Raw genomic sequence first — 22,313 nt, 5'->3', positions numbered from 1 at the left:
AGTTTTGTTTTCTGATATGTACTTGGAAAGCCTATATGACACATTTTCCTATAAATTTGGCTGTAGCTTTCATTTGCACCAAGTTGACCATTTTGCCTTATAAAACACCATAAATTCCAGGATCTAATTGGCACAAGGATTGATTACTCTTCCAGAGATGAAGCCAGGTGTAGAACAGTTTCCCGATTATATTCTCTTAGCTAGAACTCCTGTTTTTCCTCTAATAAAGTGTTAGTCACTCTGTCGTGTCTGACTCTTTGTGACCTGTGGACTTGCCAGGCTCCTCTGTCCGTGGAGATTCTGCAGGCAAGAATACTGGAGTGGGTTGCCACGCCCTTCTCCAGGGGATCTTCCTAACCTAGGGATTGAACACAGGTCTCCCACATCACAGGCAGATTCTTTACCATCCTAGCCAGTGTCTTTGCCAAACCTTCTCCACTGCAGTCAGGATTGGTTCTACATTTTGTTATAAATTTGAAGTTTTGGATCTATGCTTTAAATAAATGTAAACAAAGTTTATAGAATGAGATTCTTTTCCATAAACATACCTACATTCATTTTCAAAAATAAACACATTTCAGTAGACTATGGACTTGGGGGAAATGGTGTGGCTAAATCTTATTCTGGAATCATTAGGGTGCTGGATTAGCTGCTACTAGGTCCCAAGTATGGCCTCTGCTTGCCTTCCGTTTCCCGCTCTTCCACGGCCATCCTTCCTCCCCCAACACACAACCAATAGGAGTACTGCTCTAATAGCTGCTGCACCATGCATGCCGTTTCCTCTCCATTTAGCCCTGTATTCACAGGGCCAGAGTAGGTAAACTGAGCTCCCTCTAGAAAGAAACCCATATTGAGCATCAGACCAGACTTTCTTAAAAAAAAAATGCTGGATGGCATTGCCGACTCGATGGACATGAGTTTGAGTAAACTCTAGGAGTTGGTGATGGACAGGAAGGGCCTGGCGCGCTGCGATTCATGGGGTCGCAAAGAGTCAGACACGACTGAGTGACTGAACTGAACTGAACTGAATCTTCATAGATGATTCATTTCTCCAGCCTTATCGGAGTGTGATGTGTGAAAGTTAGTTGCTCAGCTGTGTCTGACTCTTTGTGAACCCATGGACTGTAGCCTGCCAGGCTCCTCTATGGAATCTCCAGGCAAGAATACTGGGGTGGGTTGCCAATTCCTTCTCCAGGGGATCTTCTCGACTCAAGGATCAAACCCAGGCCTCCGGCATTGCTGGCAGATTCTTAACCACCTGAGCCACAAGCGTGTAACTGGCAAACAAAACTGTATATATTTAAAGTGCATAATACTTCACAGATGATTCTGACCTGCAAATAGGATTGGAAGGCAATTATAAAAAATATTTGAGGACTTCAATGTCCCCGCCACCCGCGAAGCCACCGCCGCCCCTGCCCCACCACCACCGCCTCAGGACCGGCTGTATGGTTAGGCCACAATCTTCAATGAGCAGACATATTCCTCAGTTCTGTGGTGTTCTCGGTCACACATTTATGGAGTTTCTGAAGGGCAGTGGAGATTACTGCCAGGCACAGCATGACCTCTATGCAGACAAGTGAACTGCAGAAATTCAGTACTGCTCAACCAAGAAGCCCCGGTAAGACTGGTTAACCTGGACTCAGAAGTGTTGAATTGAAATCCACAGAGCATTTTTATACAAGAGTTCTGATCTGGATGGGGTAAATCTCAGTGCACTTCCTTTCTATTGCCTCAGTATTACTGGACGGAAGAATTGCGGCTTCTTGTTAAGAGGTTCATTCATTCATTACTCCCAACTTCATACCTAAAAGCACTGAGAATTTCAAGTGGAGTATATTAAAGTTGACTGTGTTTCTTTGCATCATTTCTGTATTCAATTTTTAAAATTCTTTCATATCCCTATTGAGTGTTTTTTAACTAAATTAACATGGCTCGAATGAACCGCCCAGCTCCTGTGGAAGTTACATACAGGAACATAAAATTTATTACATAGAACCCAACTAATGCAACGTTAAGCAAATTTATAGAGGAACTTAAGAAGTATGGGGTTACCACAATCGTAAGAGTATGTGAAGCAACTTACGACACTACTCTTGTGGAGAAAGAAGGCATCCATGTTCTCGATTGGCCTTTTGATGATGGCTCACCACCATCTAACCAGATTGTTGATGACTGGTCAAGTCTTGTGAAAATTAAGTTTCGTGAAGACCCTAGTTGTTGTATTGCTATTGATTGTGTTGCAGGCCTTGGCAGAACTCTAGTGCTTGTTGCCCTAGCATTAATTGAAGGTGGTATGAAATATGAAGATGCAGTACAGTTCATAAAACAAAAGCAGCGAGGAGCTTTTAACAGCAAGCAACTTTTGTGTTTGGAGAAGTATCATACTAAAATGCGGCTGCACTTCAAAGACTCTGATGGGCATAGAAACAACTGCTGCATTCAATAAAACCAGGGTGCATGATGCCATTGATTAGAAGTGGAACCTGAGACAGGATGGAATTTGTCATACATAGCAGATAGCCCAGTTGACTTGGTGAATAAGTCTGATGAAGCTTCCATAGGAGTGTTGAAAAGCAGTTTTACCAGGCCATAGGCCTGGCAGAATTGTAGTCTCTGTTCAGGTTATGATCAACCTATTTGGATACTAGTAAAGAATTCTTGCTGTTCAGCATTTAATATGTGCTTATAATTTGTACCAACTGACCTTTCCTGAAATCATGCAGTATTGAATCATGTCATTAAATCTGTTTCCATGCCAGAATCTTACCAATAGGTAAGAAATTTAGAAAGACTAGGTGCCAAAATACCCAGCACAATACTTGTATATCTTTAGTATCATATAGAACAAATCCCAGGAACTATGAACACTCTGGACCTTACGTGGTTTATTCCTTGCATCATTTCAAACACAGAAAGTAGGGCCTATGAAGTTTGCTCACAAAATATTTACATCTCCCACACTCATACCAGTATACATCAGATTTGCTCCCTTTTTAATTAACCAAGTCTTACAGTGATTATTTAATATCTTTCTATAAATCTCATTTTAAGTTGTAGAAGGCCTCCATTTTGAAAATCTACATTGTACAGAAGCACATGTCTTTAATGTCTCCAGACGAAAGCCTTACAGTTCATTTTAATGTTTGCACTTTGGGGTGCAACTTACAGGGAGGGCCTGAAAAAAGAATGGGAGGGGGCTATTAAGTATTTTTAGTAAAATGTTGCCTTTGACTTGTGCAGAACATGTAGAATATGCACTTTAATTTAGTAAATATTTTTTAAAAGGTAGAAATACTTTGTTATTGTAACTAAAACAATTCTTAATCAAAATTTCTGAAATTCTTGTAATTTTTTTCATACTTACCTGAAGTTGTTTACCGACTTAGTTTTGTTTGAAGTGTGATTCCAAGCCTCTCTTGCAAAAAAAAAAGTGGGTTTCTGCTAATGAATTGAGCAGACATTTAATATTTTATATACCTTTTGAGCTGTGTAACTTAATATTTGGATACTTGACGATTTGTTTTATTATGTAATTGATAAAATGGTGATGGGTATTAACGTTAGCTCAACCATATATTTATACTGTCCGGGAACAAGTGGTTATAGTTCTGTGGGAGAAATAATTTGTCAGTGTTCAGCAGCTTGTAAAAATCTAGTACAAGAGCTTAAACATTAAATAAATGATGATATGCGTTTATCATCAAAAATATATATATTTGAGCTGTACATTTATTACCTGAACCCACATTCAGTTCTATCAGTATTACAGACTTAACTGATCTTTTTTTAGTTCTACAAAATCATACAGATGGAAAAAAATGCCCATTTGAGATTTCACAAAAATCTTAACTTTAGTAACCATTTTGCTCCTTGATTAAAAATAACAATGTCTGTGATGGATTTCTTCCTATGTTTGGTATTCCCATAAGTCCCCATACTATTCCATGAGTTGCCTGAAGCAGAATATCTGGAAGGGGTTAGGACTGAAGTTGCTGTAGGCATTCTTGCAGCCAATGCCAATCAACAGCACTACTCCAGGTACAATAATAGATATCCTAGGATACTGTACCATGTATACATGTGTATATGCAGAAGATTCTAACTTATGCCCTGAGAGTAAAATTCCTAATTTCTGCAATTTCCTACTTCTTAACTCCAAAAATGAACAATAATTGTGTCACTGTTAATCAGTGGTTAATCTTTCAAAACTAACTCAATAACATATTGCTTCAGATGTTACTATGTAATGATGGTTTTCTCTCTATTTTCTAAACCAAATTGTTAGAAATAATACATAACTAGTAGACCTTCTAATAGTTCACAATGCCTAATTAAAGATGTTATAAGTTTAAGGAATATTATAGATACTTTAGAAGGAAATTTGGAATAGTTTTACTTTTCAAAGATGTATTCAGGGTAAAATAATCACAAACTGATTTTTTTAAATGTGCATATTTTATCGTCAATAATTTATCAAACAGCATTTTCATACAACCTCAAAACAAGTGACAAGCAAGTCTAACATGGTCATCTCTTTACATCTACTACTAAAGAAACAGCTCGGTTCAGTTCAGTCGCTAAGTCGTGTCTGACTCTTTGTGACCCCATGAATCGCAGCATGCCAGGCCCCCTTGTCCATCATCAACTCCTGGAGTTTACTCAAAGTCATGTCCATGGAGTTGGTGATGCCATCCAGCCATCTCATCCTCTGTCGTCCCCTTCTCCTCCTGCCCCCAATCCCTCCCAGCATCGAAGTCTTCTCCAATAAGTCAACTCTTCGCATGAGGTGGCCAAAGTACTGGAGTTTCAGCCTCAGCATCTTTCCTTCCAAAGATATCCCCAGGTTGATCTCCTTTAGAACAGACTGGTTGGATCTCCTTGCAGTCCAAGGGACTCTCAAGAGTCTTCTCCAACACCACAGTTTAAAAGCATCAATTCTTCGGCACTTAGCTTTCTTCACAGTCCAACTCTCACATCCATACATGACCACAGGAAAAACCATAGCCTTGACTAGATGAATCTTTGTTGGAAAAGTAATGTCTCTGCTTTTGAATATGCTATCTAGGTTGGTCATAACTTTCCTTCCAAGGACTAAGCGTCTTTTAATTTCATGGCTGCAATCACCATCTGCAGTGATTTTGGAGCCCCCCAAAATAAAGTCTGACACTGTTTCCACTGTTTCCCCATCTATTTGCCATGAAGTGATGGGACCGGATGCCATGATCTTAGTTTTCTAGCTCAGAAGGAGACAAATATAAAATTGCAATGGAAACTGTGATCGAACAGCATAATAGCAAAAGTCGATATACCCCAACCAGTAAGCCATCATCCATAAATTAGTAAATGGTCGAAAAGTCCTGTTTCTATATGAAGTGTAATAAATAAAGTAGATAACTGTGACATATTAATCAAAGAGAAGTGTGAGGGTGAGTGACATCAGCAACATAGTGGAACAAGAGGCCCCTCTCTTGCATCCCTACTCAGCAACAATGATTTGGTAACCATCCACAGACAAAAGTGCCTCTGTGTATGTACGGGATACAAGTAGGAGTCTGTGAAACGCTGATGAATCCCAAGACCAAGGAAGTTCATTTTGAGAAAGCAGATCTGGGGCCGGGTGGTAGACTCAACTGTGTTTCTGACCACAGACCACTCTGGACTCCACAACAAACTTGTTCACACACACCGTCCACCAAGGCACCCAGGAAGAGTCATATCCACCTGTGCCTACCGAACTCAGTGCCAGCTGTGGTCCTGAAGTGGTACATGACCCTGCCCCTGTCCCTCAGAGCTGTCAGTCCTAACTGCCCAGGAACCCAGAGTGACACATGCCCAGTCCAGCCCATTTCTGCCCCTAAAGTAAGTTCATTGACTTACTTTGGATCTTGCTCTGACTTTGGATCTTGGAGCAACTCTGTAACCTGACTTCAGCACTCAAAGCCTTGGTCCAGAAGCAATCTAGCCACCCAGGGACCTGGAGAGAGCCATGCTCATGGGTGCCTCCAAGGCATCCCACCACTGAAGTGGCCCCATGACACAGTATAAGCCCCTCTCAGCTGCAGCCCAGGAGCAGTCCAGACTACCCAGCAACCTGATGGGAGATTCAGAGATCTGTGCCTCTGAATGTAGGCCTTCTGACCACTGTCAGCTGTAGATTCTGAAGTGGCCCTGTGACTTGGTTCTAGCCCTTCCCAGCTGTAGCCTGGAGCCAATCTTGCCCAACTAAGGGCCTGTCCAGTGAACCACCAGGAACCTTCCCACGGACCCACAAGGAGGCACATCCAACCTCACAGCACACATGAATGAAGACAGATGTCTCAAACGTTAATTTCTTCAAAAACTTGAGTTTCCTAGAAACTATAACTCTCCACCAAGCTTCACACTGAGAAGCCTAAACAGGCTGCATTCACTTATCTTTCTCACCACCATCTTATCCAGATGGATACCAAATCTAAGTCATGTCTCAGAAGTGACTTGAAAAATCTATTCTTTTTTGACATTTGCTGCCACTGCTTTTCTATTCAAACCTGCACCAAGACTCCCAGAACTGCTGAATCATCGCCTGATTTTTTCCTCTTACATTTCCCAAGTTGCTTCCAGAGAAAACTTTATTTATTTTATGAATTTAGAAAATAAAGCTGATCACTTCACTCTCAAATTGTTTTTAAGCTTTCGTTTTCTTCCTCAAAACTCTTGTTTCCGTTGGTTATTGAAGAAAGCTTCCAATCTTTTGGTTTGGCAAACAAAGCTGTTCATGATTTAGCCCACTGGATTTTTCAAACCATCTCTTTCACACTTGAAATACATTGGTAACTTTTCAGATTTAGCTACCATAAACCAAGAAATTTTAAAGGTGAATTTATTATGACAGTGTGAGGTAGGATGAATTAAAAAATGACAGGGTTAAAAGAAAAAGGCCTTCAACCTGGTCCCAGTTTCACTATTAATTAACTATGATCTTGTGTAAAACTCTTAGCTTAATTTCTAAAATGACGGAGGAAAGGGGACTGGATTATTTAGGTAAGATCCATTTGTAAGCTTTATAACTAAACAGATACCTACACTGCTATGTGTAATCGTCCCTTGGGGTTTTATATTTGTCTTCTTTTTCCTTCATTATTATTTACACTTATATCAACTTACACCTAAGTGTAAATATAAAATATTTTGTGCACAAAGGCAACACTCAGTAAAGTCATTCAATTAAAACTGGAAACTGTAAGTACATCACATTTGCAAAATCACATCCCACACTTTGTGAAAATGGTATTAACACTCTAAGTTACAAAAAAACCTGACATATGCTTTATTCATTCATTAATTCACCTATTTATTCATCATGTATTTACTAGGCAATTGACTATTATGTTTCAAGAACTATTCTTGGCGTTATATTTGGTGATAAAACAGACATTGCTCCTGCCATTATAGAGTTTATAATGTAGTTATGGTGACAATTAATGGAAATTTTTTTTTTAATATTGAAGTACAGAGTGTGACAAAAACTATAAAGACTCAATCAGAGTTCTGTGAGAGATTTACAGGGTGAAGCTGAGGGGTTAGTTCAGATTAGCTGGAGCTTAGACATAATAAATTACCACATGGAGCCACCTTGCCACTGAGACCACCTTGTAAGAGGCAGTTCTTTGCGGGTGGTCCAGGTGGACTCCAGGGCCATGATTTTCGCCAGCTTACAGAACGCAATGGGGAGACAGGCGGCTGAATGCTGCCTTGTCACCATCCCTCACCCACACCCTCCTCCACGTCACACTTATGGTTTCCCTGATTCTAGACGCTCCCCTACGACCCTCTGCCAGATCATCAGTCTTCATCATTCCAAGGCTTTGAGTGCTCCACCATTCTGCTCCTCTTCAGGAACACTGCAGACCCCTGATCCAGAGTCCTGTATTCCAGGCAGGGGCCACTGGGCTCTTTCTGTTGGGATTCCAGACATATCAAAAGACAAATATCACTGACTTTTTAGATTCTGAAAAGAATAGACTGGAGTCAGATCTTCAAATGGCTTAATATCTATCTGTTAGCTTATGAAAAAAAGTACATAAGATAAATGAAAACACATTTTTGAAACTGTATAGTGCTATATAACTGTCTTTTTTCTCATTCTCAAGTAGTCCCAGTAGTTTCCTCTCTCCCTTCCTTCCTTCCCTCTCCTTCTCTTTTTCATCTCTCATCTTCCTTCCCTTTCTCTCCTTTTCCTCTCCATCTCTCTATCTCCCTTCCTTCCTTCTTTCCATTCTTTCTTCCCTCAATAATTCTTTTTTTTTTAAGTTTCTATGATATATCAGACACTTTGGTGGTACATGAAGTACAAAGACAAATAAAAATGGTGACAAGCATAGACTCTAGAATCAAACTGAATCCGAAACATATGGATCCATGCTAAGTGTTTAACATGGTTCCCAGCGCACTGTCAGTGCTCAAAAACATTCAGGATTTACAACAGTGGGATAAAATTTGAAGCAATTAGCTTTATTTAAGAATATTATGGACATCTTCACAGAAAAGAGGTCCTTTGGATGGGTTTTGAGAGACAAAAAGGAGCAGAAATAACCTGCGAGTAGTGATATTGTGTTCTTGAATTAATAAATTAATAAGTGGGAAGAAGTATTCACTCATTCATTCATATACTTAATGATTACTACTCTGGGGGGACTCGGCTGAGCCTTGAAGATATAAAAGTGAATATGAAGTTATTAAGGAAGTATCAATAATGTTCTACAAACTGTAATGACATATTTATAATGCTGATAGGCGTGTGTGTGTGTGTGTGTGTGTGTGTGTGTTTGTGTCTGCATGCTCAGTGTGTCCGACTCTTTGCAACCCCATGGACTGTAGCCCACAAGGTTCCTCTGTCCAAGGGATTTCCCAGGCAATAATACAGGAGTGGGTTTCCATTTTCTTCTCCAGGGGATCTTCCTGACCCAGGAACAGAACCTGCGTCTCCTGCATTGAGGTGGATCCTTTACCAGTCAGCCACCTGGGAAGCCCCACATATACTTATCTTTTAGATATATATACTATCTGGATGGGTGGGATGTGCTTTAACATAACCTAGACTTTGAGGTGACTGCATGGGCATAAGGGTGTATAGAAGAAAGAAGATTGGACATGAGTTGATAAGCTGGAATTCGTACATGGGAATCCTCCCAACTAATTTTCTATGTTTTTTATGTTTTAAACTTTCCTCAATAATAACACATATTTTCTCCTTGGAAGATTTTTGTATTTCTTTTTCTTCCAGTTTTATTGAGATATAATTGATATAGAGCACTGTATACATGCACAAGATAATGATTTGAATTACATACATCTTGAAATGATTATTACAATAAATTTAGTGAACATCCATCATCTCATATATACACAAAATCAGGGAAATAGAAAACAAACTTTTTCTTGTGATAAGGACTCGGGAGTAAATCTCTCAACAGCTTTCATATGTAACATACAGCAGTGTTAATTATGCAGATTTTGTTGTACATTACCTCCCTGGTACTCATCATCTCACAACTGAACGTTTTTACCTTTTGAATTGCCTTCAATAACAACTTTTATAAAGTGAATATGAGACAGTCAGTCCTCCTTCTACAGTCAGATGTATGACACAGACACTGGGCACCAATACTTGCCTTGCAGTGCTACGTTTGTGTAAAGTGAAGTGGAAGTGGAAGTGGAAGTTGCTCAGTCATGTCTGATTCTTTGTGACCCCATGGACTGTACAGTAAATGGAATTCTCCAGGCCAGAATACTGGAGTGGGTAGCCTTTCCCTTCTCCAGGGGTATCTTCCCAACCCAGGGATCAAACCCAAGTTTCCCACATTGCAAGCGGATTCGTTACCAGCTGAGCCACAGAGGAGGCCATTCTTTGCATAAAACCATTTTTAAATAAGTGGGGGATGAGAACCTCACAATTAATAAAGGATGTTGAGTTCTGGAGGACTCTGTATACGAGTGCTTTTCTTAGTCCTCACTTTAGTGGTTCCCTCGATAGAGAGTTTGGTATGCTTCTTTTTTCAGTGTGAAAGAAATGGGAGGAGCAGGTGGGGATCCTGTAATAAAATACTAGGCAGTTGCCTCGTTCTGGTAATTATACAGCACTTCCATTGAAGCTTCTGGAACCCTAAAGTTCTTTCAAGAGATACATAATCTATCACTTTTCTGTAGAGGGATTCAAAATTAGAGACCCAAAAGTGAATTTTTCAGTATGTTGCCTCTACATAATCAAATAGCTAATGTTCTATAACCTCAGTACTGTTTTCTCACAGCCTTTACAATTTTACCTGCCTCCTGAACGTTTTCATTTAATGCCTCTCTCCAGATGTCTTAATCTGCATTTAATTCCTGCTTGAGCCTACTTTTCCCTTCTGTTCAGATTTTCTGAATTCTTAAGGTTCATTCATATAGTTCCTCTATTCCTATAGTTGCTTGCCAAGCCACCACGTTTAATATCATTAAAATTTTCATTGCTTTATTATTATCTCTCTTTTCCAGACCATTAAACGGAGGCAAATATGTGGGAGACAAATATAAATAGTATTCCATTAATTAACCAACTAAAATAATCAACTTTTTGATGTTAAAAGGCATAAATATCTCTCTGGTTGATGATATAAACATTTATCTGCATCTATTCATGTATTTACTTTTTCTAGCCCAACTCTTTTCAAAAGATAGAAGGGTTAGGGTGTATTTACCATATAGTTTATTAAGATACATAAAAGGCAGGATCAAGGCGATTAAAAGAAGAAACAGCATGTATTAACAGGGGCCAATTTAGCTGCTTTGATGATTAAGCATAACATTTGAGCTGCACATTGATGTTTAACAATCTTTTCTTATCATTAGTTAACAAAAGAACATTAATTTTTACATGTGAAAAGACTGAGATTTTTTACTTCTGCTGTTTGCTACACTAGTATCTTAACTAAAAACTGATGCCAATTTAATTGTTGGAGTCTGAAATATTTACATAAATATTCTTTTATTTTGTAACTTTAAATTCAATTGAGGTAAAATATATATTGAGTAGCTTCCTGGTTTCAGACTGAAAATGATAAAAGGGGAAATGCTGTACATATATCATTCTATTCATAAAATACAATAAATATGATGAGTTTATAATAAAAAGATGTATAAAATATTTATGGGAACCCAGATTAAAGGAGATATTCATTCTTCCTTATGCATGTAACTATGAAGAAGGCAAGTAAGGAGCCATTCTGGACATTGCTTCCCTAGCAGATAAAACAAGATTCCAGAGAGAAGGGCCTGTGCAGACCTTCATCCATCCCTCACTGAGAGTCCAGTCATTAAGCAGCAGAGACAATCCATGCCCCGTGCAAATCGTTACTCACCAAAACTATAATAGAATAGTTGGTGTTTTATCCACTAAGTTATTTCTAGTGGAGGGAGGGAGAATTGTTATGCAACAAAGTGTAACCAAGACACTGATCCAGTTCAGGTCACCCATCTTTTTCTCCAAGATCTTCCCAACCACTTCGCCTGTCCTTTGTTGGTTTCTGTCCTACTCTCTATAAGACAGAAGAATCTTTATAAACCGTCTCTGATTATATAACTACCTTGGTTAACAGTCTTCAGGGGGCCCCACTGCTTTCAAAATGAACTTGCACACTTGCCATAACTCTGACTCATTTCATGGGTTGTTCACAGCCTCGCCTTGCTCACGTCCCAAACCTCATCTTTGTGCATCTCCCTCAGTGGTCAGTCAGTTCTCCCAAACATGCCACAGACTCTCAAGCTGTGAACACTCTCTTGCCTCTGCCTGGAGTGCTCCTCTCTACTACCTCAAATTCCCCACCTTCCCTTTACTCTGGTTGTGCATGTGTGTGTTAGTCACTCGGTTGTGTCCAACTCTTTGCAACCCCATGGTCTGTCCGTGGAATTCTCTAGGCAAGAATGCTGGGGTAGGTTGCCATTCCCTCCTCCAGGGTATCTTCCCAACCTAGGAATTGAACCCTGCACTGAAGGCAGATTCTTTACCATCTGAGCTATCATTTCATACTCCAGTATAAATATCTTTTTCTCCAAATACTGCTTCTCCAGAAGTAACACCTGTATACCTATGTTGTAAAGTCCTTAAAGTCCCCAGGTACCTTGAATGTTTCTGAAATACCATCATCAATGAATTTAATCTTCAACTTGTCCCCATCCCCTGGGTGAGACTAAATGCTGCTAGCAGGTAACACCCATAAGAGCAAGCATGCTTCAACCATTATGTCAATTTCTCTTGGTAAAAACCTCATAGAAATCTAAAAGACCTAATTTCCAACCGTGATTAAGAGTTTCCCATTTTTGGAGGATACTACTTAACAATATTCCCATTTAAGTGGCAATCCTATATAATGCATTACGCACTATAAATTGGGGATAAGCCAGCTAATTCTGAGTTGTCATGCACAAAAGGTGTCCAAAATCTGTGCTGGATAAGAAACTTTGGATCCCTGAGATAGTTTTTCCATTTAAAGCTACCAGTGCTGCCTCTTTATGTGAAGATGGTAGCCCAGAATTTCCCCTCAAACCTACAACTGCACATCACTGAGGGAGAAAAAATGGAGGCAGTGGGAACCCACGACAGGAAAGGGTGATGCTTGAAGCAGAAGATATTTCGAGTCATAGGACTTTTATCAGTTCTGTGTAACAGACCTGAAGAAAGAATCCACATGTCAATGCAGGAGACACAAGAGACATGGGTTCAATCCCTGGGTTGGGAAGATCCTCTGGAATAGGAAACAGCAACCCACTCCAGTATTCCCGCCTTGGAAATCACATGGACAGAGGAACCTGGCGGGCTGCAGTCCATGGGGTCACAAAGGCAGGACACTGCTGAATGAGCACATACGCATGAAACAGACCTGAAGAAACGTACATGGCCTGTCTGGCCTAGGGAGACCTTAGGAAATGACCTTGGACAGAATCAGGGAGACTCTCGGAGAAAGAGCGTCAGGTCATGATCTGTTTGACCCAGATATGTTCTCTATGGGGTTCCTATGGACAGAATCTCCATCTGCAACCCTCCCCACTACAATGTCTAACCACTCTGATTTGTGAGGTTAATTCTGTACTTTTGTGATGATACTAAAGCCTCCGTGAATAAAGCTGCCCAGCTGTCAAGGACAGTCATTATTTTCTGAATCAGATGACAAAGCTTACTGGCATATAGCTCTTTCTCTGGGTTTCTGAATGTTTCCTTTTGGCCCATGATCTATAGTTTTGTTCTCCTCTACACACCACCAACATTCGCTCCTGGACAATGTTCCCAATCTTTCCTTAACCTTTCTCCCCCAGATAAAACTGTGATAACTTTACATGAGGTCCTGAAGCTCTCAAGGGAGTCTTGAACTCTACTCTGGAAGGTTGGTCTCATGGTTTCTTGTCATTTTAAAACAAGATTACTTGCTGTGACACCACACGAGGCAAAAGAAGAAAATGCATCATAAATAAAGAATAAGACTACTGGGAAACTTGCTATGCCAGTGTAAATGAGGAGTCTCCCATGAGAACAAATTTCTACAGACTGCATTCAATTGTTTCAGAATTTCTGAAAAACAAATTCATTTTTCTTATTACTATACTTCTTTGCAGTTGATGGGTCCTCAGCAGGCAGAGAAACTATATACAAAAACATCTCTCTGCAATCATGTAGAAATCTGAATCATAAAATAAAGTCATGAATTCTAGTCTACTGTGTTATAGCACTCAACAGTAGCTAATTTTTTTTATATAACTTGCAAATATATCAACTGCTGCTGCTGCTAAGTCGCTTCAGTCATGTCCGACTCTGTGCGACCCCATAGACGGCAGCCCACCAGGCTCCCCCGTCCCTGGGACTCTCCAGGCAAGAATACTGGAGTGGGTTGCCATTTCCTTCTCCAATACATCAAAGTGAAACGTGAAAGTGAAGTCACTCAGTCGTGTCCGACTCTTAGCGACCCGATAGATGACAGCCTACCGGGCTCCTCTGCCCAAGGGATTTTCCAGGCAAGAGTACTCGAGTGGGTTGCCATTGCCTTCAACTGATGTACTGATAAATAGAACCAGAATCTTTTTAAATGATGGTAGAAATGAACTTTCCAGTTGCGTTCACAATAGAAACAGTTACATTTAATACACTTTCATGAATCTCTTGTTTTATATTACATGCACACTCAGTAACAATAAATATTGTTCTTCTACCATAAGTAAGGGCTTCCCTGGTGTCTCAGCTGGTGAAGAATCCACCTGCAATGTGGGAGACCTGGGTTTGATCCCTGGGTTGGGAAGATCCCCTGGAGAAGAGAACAGCTACCCACTCCAGTATTCTGGCCTGGAGAATTCCATGAACTATATAGTCCATGGGGTTGCAAAGAGTCGGACATGACTGAGCAACTTTCACTACTACTACCACCACCATAAGTAAATATATCAAATCCTTTGAAGATTCCAGAGACCTGTTAGACACGATCCCTACAGTGCCTTTAGTTCTTGATCAATCAAACTGTAAAAGACATCTCAGGAGTTAAAGAAGAAAACTATAAGATTACTGTTCACGGAGAATCAAAGATTATTAATACATATCTGATGGGCATGCCTGCAGAAGAAAATAATTTGAGATTCATACCTCTAAATGTAAATTAAATAACTATAATTTCTGCCATTCTACCAATATGTGTTGATTATTTATGGTGTACTTGGTACAGAATAAATATTAAGATGAAGAGGACCAAAACTAAGTTAGAGATTAACAGGTGGGGACATGACGAAGACTCCCTGAGAAGGCATTTATTTACACTGAGACTTAAGAGATGAGGAGGTGGGAGACAGGAAGACAGAGACCAGTACAGTTTGGAGAGGTGCATCAGGGGAAACTAACAGAGTTTCCTCAATGTTAAGTTGTTTTTGGTCCCTAATATGCACCATGTGTTTTCACCTGAATGCCTGACATAAACTTTCCCTTCCTTTCATCCCTTTTATTCACCCTTTTATTCTATGTTCAAATGCCCCTTCCTCCAGGAAGCCCTCTTCACTTCAGGCTGAGTTTCAGTGCCACTCCTTTCTCCCTGTGAGTATCTCTACAATTCCACATGGCCTATAAGATAGTCTCCTCTAATCATCTATAAGTCAGGTAAGAGTAGGAACAGTGTTTGGAGTGGATTTGGGGCTCAGCAGAGCTCAATGACTGCGGCAGACATCCCAACTGCTCCCCAATATCCATCTTTAATTCATTCACCACCTCTGTGCTAGACAGCCTCCTGTTTTTCGTTACAAATCAAATCCTGTTTTGTTCTGAACAGGAATTTCTGCCTTAAACTTCTCATTTTAAATAAATTAAAAAAAAAGAACTAACTTTCCAGTCCCTCTTGTAGCTAGATGACAGCATGCTGGCAATAACATTCACAGAAGATTGCTAGCAATTTGAGAGAAGTTTTGCTTTCCTGATATTTGTGACACCCTTTCTTTTTTAGGACTTCCTTCCTTTATCCTAGAATAATCCGTGAGGCTGGATTATAAGAGGGAGAGCCATACACTCAAGATGAAGGAGGGGAAATCCAGTAGTTGGAGCCCTTGGTTATATCTTGGATCAGCCACACAAGCCTGATCTTTCTTACTTGAGAAAAATAAACTCCAGCATTTGTAGCTGAACTTCTGTTATATGCAGATGAATGTAACCTTTCCTGATAAACTATCTAATAGCAAACAAACCATGGGCAGTCTGCTAGTGTCACATCCTGGTTCTACAATTTAGCCGAACACAGACTTCTCTGTGGTTAAGACTCCATCTGGCAACGTAGGGTGCACAGTTGATCCCTGGCCAGGAAACTAAGATCACACATGTTTTGAAGCAACTAAGACTGCGAGCTGCAACCAGAGAGTTTGGATGCTGCAACAAAGACCCCACGTGCTGCAACTAAGAGCCAAAGCGGTCAAATAAATAAATATTTGAAAAAAATTAGTCTAATAACATTTGACAATCTATTTACTTCTTCAAGCTTGAGTTTCCTCACCTGTAAAGTAAGGGTAGTAACAATAACTAGCTCAAAACATTAATGTAAGAACTGTATAAGATGATGAAGTCAAGTTTTTAGCACGCTTTCTGTCAAATAATACTTAACAAAGTTAGCTATTATTATTACTATTAAATATATGCTTGTTAAAAGATTAAACAAATAAGCAAATTTCCCTCTCCAACTGTCTAATGAAGTTATCACGTTAGAGAAAGAAATTAAAGAAATATGTAACTATACAGGATACAAATCAACAGATGCTTAAATGAGTGCTAGGAAGGATGTGAGTCTGAGTGAACTCCGGGAGTTGCTGATGGACAGAGAGGCCTGGCGTGCTGCGATTCATGGGGTCGCAAAGAGTCGGACACGACTGAGCGACTGAACTGAACTGAGGATATTTTCCCAGCACTTTTTAAATAAACTTCTTATTTAGAACAGTTTTAGGTTTTTACAGAAAAATGCAAAGGTTGCAGAGAAATTTCCTATGTATTCCAAACCCAGGTTCTCCTGTTATTAACTTCTTACATTAGTGTGATCCTTTTGACACAATTAATGAACCAATATTGATATGTTATTAACTAAAGTCTATTCAGATTTCCTTAGTTTGTACCTAATGTCCTTTTAGCATCCCAGGATCCCATCTATGATAACACATTATGTTTCATCTTGCCTATGGCTCTGTAGGCTCCTCGTAGCTACGACAGGTTTTCAGATGATCCTTATTTTTGATGACCTTGACAGTTTTGAGGATTACTGACTAGTCAGGTATCTGTAAAATGTCTTTTAGTTGGGATTTTTCTGAAGTATTTCTCATGATTAGACTAGGGTGACGTGTTTTTTAGAAGGAAACCACAGCGGCAACATGCTATTTTCCTCACATCACATCAAGGGTTTCATACCATCAACACGACTTATCACTGTGGCTGTTGACCTTGATCACCTGTCCAAGGTGGTGTCTGTCAGCTTCCTGCACTGCAAAGCTACTTTTTCTCCCTCCCTTTCCATACTATTCTCTTTGGAAGGAATTCACTAACTGAAGCGACACTTGTGGAATAGCATTCCATTTCCACCCCCCTGAATTGCCCCCAAAGTGGGCAAAATGAATTTATTGTGCTCATGAAAAATGCCATATGATGACTAATATCACTAAGCTTCCATTCGCTTCAACAAGACTATGGGAGAAATGTAAAAACTTAAGAAAGGAAAAAGTGGATTGCCAACAAGTGTAGCTGACTAACTGAGTGACCACGAATCTACAATGCAATAACTGGAAGTTACTGGTTGGTTCAACAAAGAATTCAGAACAAATAACGATCTTTTTTTTTTTAGTACACTCAATGATGACATCATGAAAGTTAGAAACAGTCACTTTATTTGAATCTGATGCATCATATCGACAAATGATTTCCATGGCAGCAAAGCCTGTGAATTAGGACTTTGATCTCTTCCACTGGACACACATATTCAAATCTAAGTTCCCCATTTTTTTGGTTCAGTGTCTCATATCTAATAAAACAGTAGCACTTACCTCCTTAGAGAGCTGTGAGGATTAGATGCATGAACACTTGGAAAGCTCTTAGCATACTTCCCATGACCCAGTAATTACTATAAAACATTCAGTTTTCACTGTTCTGGCACATACTTACAATATTTTTGGATTCTTCATTTCATAAATTAAAATTCCAAATGTCCAGGAGGAGAGGATATCTTAACCACAGGCAGTTTTTGAAAAGCAGTTCATCAGAAGTGCAAATGTATTCTGAAGAAGGACAAATACCTTAAAAGTAAATATTCTATTGTTTTTCCTGTGGGAACAGCTTATTTTGACTTTGATTACAGGGTGCATAATTTGCACTTGAACTCTTTCTTTTCTAGTTTTCCTCTTGAGCTATTTCATCCCTTTCTGTATGCAGAACTTTCCTAATGGATCTCCAGTGACAAAGATCTTATATATGATAGAGTGGTATATTCACTGGTACACTGTCCATTCACTTTTACTACTTTGCACCTAAAGTATTTCAAATTCGATTGCCTGAGAGCCACTGCCAAGGAGTAGATGTGGTGTGGGAGAGACTGTACTTGTCTAACTTTCACCATTAGGAACACTATAAAACTAGGGCAAGCTAAAGGTTTCTTTCTTCTAAAGACAACATTCTCATGAAGTCAAATTGAGATTTAAATATGTATCAACCTCTCCCACTTAGAATTTCAAATTTGGGTTCAGCTTCATCGTGAGTCATGAAAAGTTGTAACTTTGGGGGCTAAAATTCAGATACTGTGGCATCTTAAGCTATTCTACCACTAGATGCTAAAATTAAAAAAAAAAAAAAAGGTCATTATTTCTGGCTGAACACTAGTTGGAAGACCCAGAGGGAAAATTTGACAAGAATTAATGTATTTTCCAAGGATCTTGTAGCAGCTAGAGAGACAGCTGACTCATCAGAGACATCAGAACTCAGACATCTCAGTATTAAAGCTTCCTCCTAAAGCCCTATGCACCAAAGGTCTTTTATGCATAAGGATTGAGCCAAAGAAGAGTATTTACTACCTGATGTCTAGGTTATAATCATTTCAGTGACTTTCATAAAGAGTGAAATTAAGAAAAGATGGTATCAATAGTCATCTCTTCCCATCTGCAAACTTTTCCATTGATTCTCTGCTATCTGCCAGGTGACACGAAGATTCACTAATATATAGAGGCCTAAAAACAGGTGAGAAAGTAGTGAAAGTGTCATGTCCAACTCTTTGCGACCCTATGGACGACAGCCCACCTGGCTCCTCTGTCCATGGGATTCTCCTGGTAAGAATACTGGAGTGGGTAGTCATTCCCTTCTCCAGGGGATCTTCCCGACCCAGGGATCAAACCCAGGTCTCCTGCATTGTAGGCAGATTCTTTACCATCTGAGCCACCAGGGAAGCCCAAGGAAACTAAAAAGCATGCCTGACCTCCTGTGCTCTGACCTACACATAGCATGCTTTTTCTGTACCAGAGCAGAGCTTTAAGGCAACCTCCCTGGTAACTGAGGCTAGGATTTGGAGACTCCAAGCTCAACTTTATTTGAAAACAATCTATAAAAGAACCTAGTGGCTCATTTTTAAAAGTGGTTCAATCTTATAATTATTGTCATCAACATAATCAAAAGCAAGTAAAATGTAAGCAGAAATTAATACTGGTAGTCAGGAAGTTTCAACATTCATCATTCTTAGGCCTGATGGCTCAGATGGTAAAGAATCTGCCTGCAATGCAGGAGACAGGGGTTCTATCCCTGTGTCAGGAAGATCTCCTGGGGAAAGGAATGGCCAGCCATTCCAGTATTCTTGCCTGGAGAATTCCACGGACAGAGGAGCCTGGTGGGCTGCAGTCCAGGGGGTCACAAAGAGTCACACACGACTAAGTGACTAACACTTTCACTTTCATTCTTAGGTCAAGGGGAAGAATTTTTTTTAGGTTATGCCTCACGGGAAAAGATTTGTCTTTTCAACACAAAGCCTATAAACTCTTTCTGTCATCGACACACAATTCACATTCACACACAGGCATACCACATTCACACATATACCCATGTATATGCACACACACACACACACACGCACACACATACATATCTGCTGTTCACAAGAGAAGATGCACCATACTCCATGTATACAATAAGAACATGAGCTAGTTTTCAGAATACATTAGAAACATGAAAACCTGCTTTTAGAATATACTTATAAAAGAGTCCATGGAAAATCTGAACTTTGAACAAATGCAATGATAGGTCCTAAGAATCTTCTACAATATTTATTAAAATCTTGCCCAGGGAAACAACTGCTGCATATATACCTCATGGGGGCATGAATGATAGGGAAGACAGAAAATCAGACAAGAAAAGGCCAACCACACTGATGGTGAAGACAATACAGACCAAAGCAGGGATACTTTTTCCCCTTTGTCAGTCCTGCTTAATGGTCTCGCCAATTCCCTTCTGAGAAGTTAGTAGGAGTTATGACGTGATCTATACTGAACATGTTTTATAAATTATTGCATGGGCTATATAAGATTAAGAATAAATAAAGTCCTATTGAAGATAGATTCAGAGGTCAGGCAACTCCAGTCAGTCATTTCCATCAAGATTCTAGTGGTTGAAAAAGATATGATGCTATTATGGTATATATCAATAATATGTTAAAATTAGTTGTATATCAGAGTAATCTGGATATTACTAACCCATCTTCCTAGTCACTAAGATAACTGGACATAACTGAGTAATTTAATAAAAATGGCAGCAACCTTTAGTGTTATGAATTTATTCTCTGTAGATTATAGCAGACCAAGTGAGGAAATGGAATAAAATTTGCATGATCAGTTTCACTACTAGGAGATCTGGCTTTTACAGCCCTTCAGTTGTAGAGAATGGTGATGGAGAAAAGATAGACACAGTTTTTACTTGTCAAGTCGACTCCCATAAACCCAGGTGAGTTTCTCTACCCCAGGCAGAGCAGACAGGAGAGGGCATTGCAGCACCATGGATTTTTTTTTTTTTTTAATTTAGATGCACTGAGCTATCACCAATTGCAAATTTGAGAGGGTTGTGGTTTAACTCCAGCCATAACAAAAATATGAAACTCTATATGCTATTCAAAAGCTAGAGTCAAGACATCTTTTCTTAAAGGATTTAAGACTACAGCCAACAGAACTTGGGTGACTGAAATTTGATTTGACGGTATACAAACTCCATCATTTCTGTGTGTTTGGTACCAGTGCTCACTCTGCCTCTGAAAGGCGAAGGTATAGTTTCTGCCTTGGGGAAATTTGAAACCATAATTATTTCATTTTATTCTTCTTGGGGTAAAAGTCACAGGCGAGGAGGACAAGAGCAAAATATCCAGAGACAGGCGGTTTCAATGGTGTGGTTTCAACAATGAATATTCCAGAGATCTTATGGCAGGTCCTATTATTGTGATACATCCTGCTCAATGCAAAGTTTGGAAAGTCAATATACGCACCAAAAAATATTGGCTAGGAAACTTAACCGAAGTTTCCTCAACCTCTCTGACCCTTGGTTGAGCAGTTTAATCAAATGTATCAGAATGGACAGCTGTAGTTCCCTTCTCACTCTGAAAATAAGGAGCCCAAGAGTCTGTGAGTTTCTCCAACAGATGAGACACCTCCTTCATTGACGGATATGCCCTTCCAGCTGCTTTTAACAATATGAAATAGATTGGACCAGCAGCTTTTGAGGAATAATAGCCCCTCTTAACATTAGGAGAGGTGCACAATTTGGAAGCTCACAGTGTTTCATTTCAATGTTTGGCACTGCTCTTCATCTAGTCATCCAAGAAATGTAAACAGGACAGTGCTTCACACTCCTAAGAGCAAGTAATGTTCACCTATTTGCATGACACTCACTGAGTAGCCTAATTAATTACCTGTGCCTGGCAGATTACATGCAGTCATATTAGTCACTTAAGGATGCATTGCTTGTATTGACGCATACTCTGAAAATGTGGTATTTTTTTTGGAGGTGGAGGTTAAGGTGGCTTTCTGTTTAATGTTTGGATGTTTTGTATTTATGTTTTATTTGGCTGATAAAATTTCAAACTTTCTACAAGCAAAAGTAAACAAAATGTGGTACCCAAAGAACAATGTAAATCAGAATCATGGACTAATTGTCACAAATTTCTGAAAGGCAAATGATACTGTTAGGTTAGAATTTTCCAAAGGCAGTGCCAGGATCCATGTTCATCATTCAGACTTCTGAAATCATCAATGGTTCTTGCATGATACCTGCCAAGGGATATTCTTTGTTCTTTATAAATTTTTTAGACAGGTTTCCTAAGGGCTGTGTATGATATGAGAATATTTATTATGGGGTTTCAGCTTATTAACTGTCATTATAATACCCAGTTTCTCTTACTACCTTATATTTACTTCTAATTTCATCTCAAAGATTACTGGATAAATATTTTTATACTCACCTCCAAAGAGATTTTTTAGTATCAGATTTCATAGAAAGAGAACCCATTAAACCTTTAGGGCACAGATGCACAAAGAAACAAGCAAAAGACCATCAAACCTTCCCCCATCCCCAGATCACTGCTAATAATTTTATAATAAGAGTATGTATGCTTCAGACACCAGGAGCCTCATGGAAGAAAAGGCTTCATAGAATGCCGCCCTGATTCTGATAAATTAGACAAAAAGAGAGAGACCACGGCTATATTAGCATCAGTGACTCTGGTGAGAATTATAAAAACTTAAAAAAAAAGTCTTCTTCCCATGGCACATGCATTTCTGACTTTTTA

General features: G+C 39.4%; 1 pseudogene; it reads left to right on the top strand.

Moving 5' to 3' along the window:
* The first annotated feature begins 1,814 nt into the window (after positions 1-1,814).
* On the top strand, positions 1,815-3,695 carry LOC120857524 (annotated as a pseudogene).
* Positions 3,696-22,313: the final 18,618 nt, after the last annotated feature.

This window comes from Oryx dammah, unplaced genomic scaffold (genome assembly GCF_014754425.2).
Source record: "Oryx dammah isolate SB20612 unplaced genomic scaffold, SCBI_Odam_1.1 HiC_scaffold_29, whole genome shotgun sequence".
Taxonomy (NCBI): Eukaryota; Metazoa; Chordata; class Mammalia; order Artiodactyla; family Bovidae; genus Oryx; species Oryx dammah.
The sequence above is the reverse complement of the archived record's forward strand: the minus strand, read 5'-3'. Positions and strand labels throughout refer to the sequence as shown.